This window comes from Mus caroli, chromosome 14, assembly GCF_900094665.2.
Source record: "Mus caroli chromosome 14, CAROLI_EIJ_v1.1, whole genome shotgun sequence".
In the NCBI taxonomy this organism is placed as follows: domain Eukaryota; kingdom Metazoa; phylum Chordata; class Mammalia; order Rodentia; family Muridae; genus Mus; species Mus caroli.
This window is the reverse complement of record NC_034583.1, coordinates 23,765,027-23,767,966: the sequence shown is the minus strand read 5'-3', so window position 1 is coordinate 23,767,966 and position 2,940 is coordinate 23,765,027.

Below are 2,940 nucleotides of genomic sequence, written 5' to 3'. Positions count from 1 at the left end.
CCTCTATGCTATTAGACTCTACTTTCCTATCAATAACCCTGAGTTATTACTTACTATGTCATCTGGGCTGCTCTTAACTCGTATTGGCCAGCCCTCAGGGCCATGTTTCCTTCACTCCTAACCCACAGTGTCTTTCTCTTCCTTTCCCTTCTTCTTCCACTTCCCCTGAGGGTGGGAACATCAAGCCCTGCCGATCTCAATTCTGCCCAGCTATAGGCTGTAGGCATCTTTATTTACCAATCAGAAATAACTTGGATGTCAAGGTCATATAGGGACACTCTCTTGTCTCTGGAGGACAGGTCTTGGGGGCCCACACTTAGCATTATAATACATAGCAAGGCTTGCCTGAATTACAGAGTAAGTTGAAGGCTAGTCTAGGCTATATGTGGAGATCCTGTCTAAATAATAGAAACAAACAAAACCCACTGACGCTGAGTCTAAGTAGAGGCCACACTATGGTAGGGATAGGGGAACTATACTCCACTCAGTTTGGCTGTGGACCTAAAACCGTTCTCTAAGATGAAATGCCATTCATTTATAACACTTGCGCAGCTGCTGTGCTTGGTGTTCACTCACGACAGAATATAGGTGGCTCACACGGTAACCCTAGTACTTGGGGGACTCAGGAGAGGGAATTGCTTTGAGTTTGAGGCCAGCCTCTGGTACAATCGCTCTAAGGATATTTGCTCTGTGGGGATAGCACCTAAAAAAAAATATTTTTCTTCCCTGGAAATGCCACAGCTATAGCTTTTCCTTATACACACAAAGTGAGGGGGTCACAGGGAAGTCCTCATAAACTGGGCAGGAAGGCAGGCAGGTGACCGGTTTCTCAGTTATTGTTGGTTGTTCCGGGAAATTCCCCTGTGGAAACCGTGACTTTTGTTTTGCTTTTCCCTTTTCTGGCTTAGTCATGCCCCGGGGTGCAGGTGTCCTGGCTCCAGCTGTTGATTTCCTCAGGTATCTCTGCTCGGCCTGCACAAACATCCTCCTCCTGGGGGAGGGGTCTCTTACTGAATGCTGAGGAGGAAAGCTCTCTCCTCTGCCTTCTGCCTGGGGGCCAGCCTTACCCCGGGCCTTACCCCGGGGCCTCCTCCCGTGTCACAGGTGCATCCAGCTTTCCTCTTTTCTCTGTTTCTAACCTGGGTTCAGGCCTCACTGTGGGTCTCTTGGATCTACTTTGAACATCTTTTTTTTCTTTTCTTTTCTTTTCTTTTCTTTTTTTTTTTTTTTTTTTTTTTTAACCTGGAGCCTTTTTCCATTTCCAAGGTCCCCTCTGGTCCTCAAACTACGAGCAGATCCTGGCTGGCATTCAGTCAGCTATAAACTGTAGTGTTTAGAGGTACTTCAGCAAGGCATGCTGGGATTGCTATAAACACAACACTCAGGAGGAGAGTTTGAGACCAGCCTTAAACTGTGAGATTTACAGTAAGACCTTGACTTAGAAAGATGCTCAGAAAGACAAACAAACAAACAAACAAACAAAAAAAAACCAAACAAACCCCACCATTTCTCCTTCATACGCAGAACCTGCCAATAATGTATCTGCATATCTTAAACCAATGTACATGTGGATACAGCATAATGTGAAGAAAAGAAAGGCTAAAAATGAGGGGATGAGGAGGACTGAAGGAAGATGGTGAACACCAGTAACAACAGAGGATCTAAGGCTAATTGCTTTCCTAGTTTTAACCGTCATGGAGCTTCCAGTTTTGGTGGTTATGGTTTAAATAGGCACAACCCCTATAGACTCATGTGTTTGAATGCATAGTTAGCCCTTAGGGAGTGGCAAGGAGGTGTGGTCTTATTGGAGGAAGTGTGTCACTGTCGGGGCGGGCTTTAATGTCTCCTATGGTCAAGCTCTTCCCAGTGTGGTGTACAGTCTCTTTCTGCTGCCTGCAGATCAAGATGTAAAACTCTTAGCTATCACCAGCACCATGCCTGCCTGCATTCTGCTATGCTCCCCACCATGGAGATAATGGACCAAATCTCAGAATTGTAAGCCAGCCCCAATGAAATGTTTTCTGTTATAAAACTTGCTGTGAGCCGGGCGTGGTGGCACACACCTTTAATCCCGGCACTCGGGAGGCAGAAGCAGGCGGATTTCTGAGTTCGAGGCCAGCCTGGTCTACAAAGTGAGTTCCAGGATAGCCAGGCCAACACAGAGAAACCCTATCTTGAAAAACAAACAAACAAACAAACAAACAAACAAAGAGTTGCCATGGTCATGGTGTGTCTTCACTGTCTTCACAGCAATGAAACCCAAACTGAGACTGGTGAGTAAGTGCACTGAAGTATATCTAATCGGGAAAGTGTGAGATGCAGTGTGAAGTCCCACAGGTTGAGAATGACATTCTGACTTGGGAGATTTCTGAAATGTATCGACTTCTGGGGTAATTTTCGGTGCGTGATTTTTTTTATAATAACACTTTTACTGATTTTAAGTATAGGGCTGGGGTTCAGCAATAGAGTACCTGCTGAGGATGTGTAAAGCCCCAGTTTTGATCCCCTACATGGGGCAGGGGGAGGAGAGAAGAAGGGGAGGAGGGGGAGGGGAGATGGAGGAGAAGTTGGAGGAGGAAGGGTAGGCTTGGGGATAGCAAAGCCAAGCGTCAAAGCAGTCCAAATTAGGACTGAAGCTGTTTCCACGGTAGGGCAGTTCTCATGATGTTCTCAAAGCCAGAGAGGTCAAGGGCAGAAGTGGAGAAACCTCACAGTCTGGGGGAAGCTGAGAACACCAAGATGGGTAGAGGTGCCAGTGTCCTTGTGGTGACACCTGTGGGAGACAACTGATGTCAGCAGGTGGCTGTCACCTGAGGATCTGCCCATGGTGGCACACACAGTGCTCCGGAGGCAGTGCAAGGTGGTGAGGAACAGGTTTCAGGGTGTCAGGGCTACATAGTGAGAACCTGTCTCAAAAAAAAAAAAAAGCAAAAAAAAAAA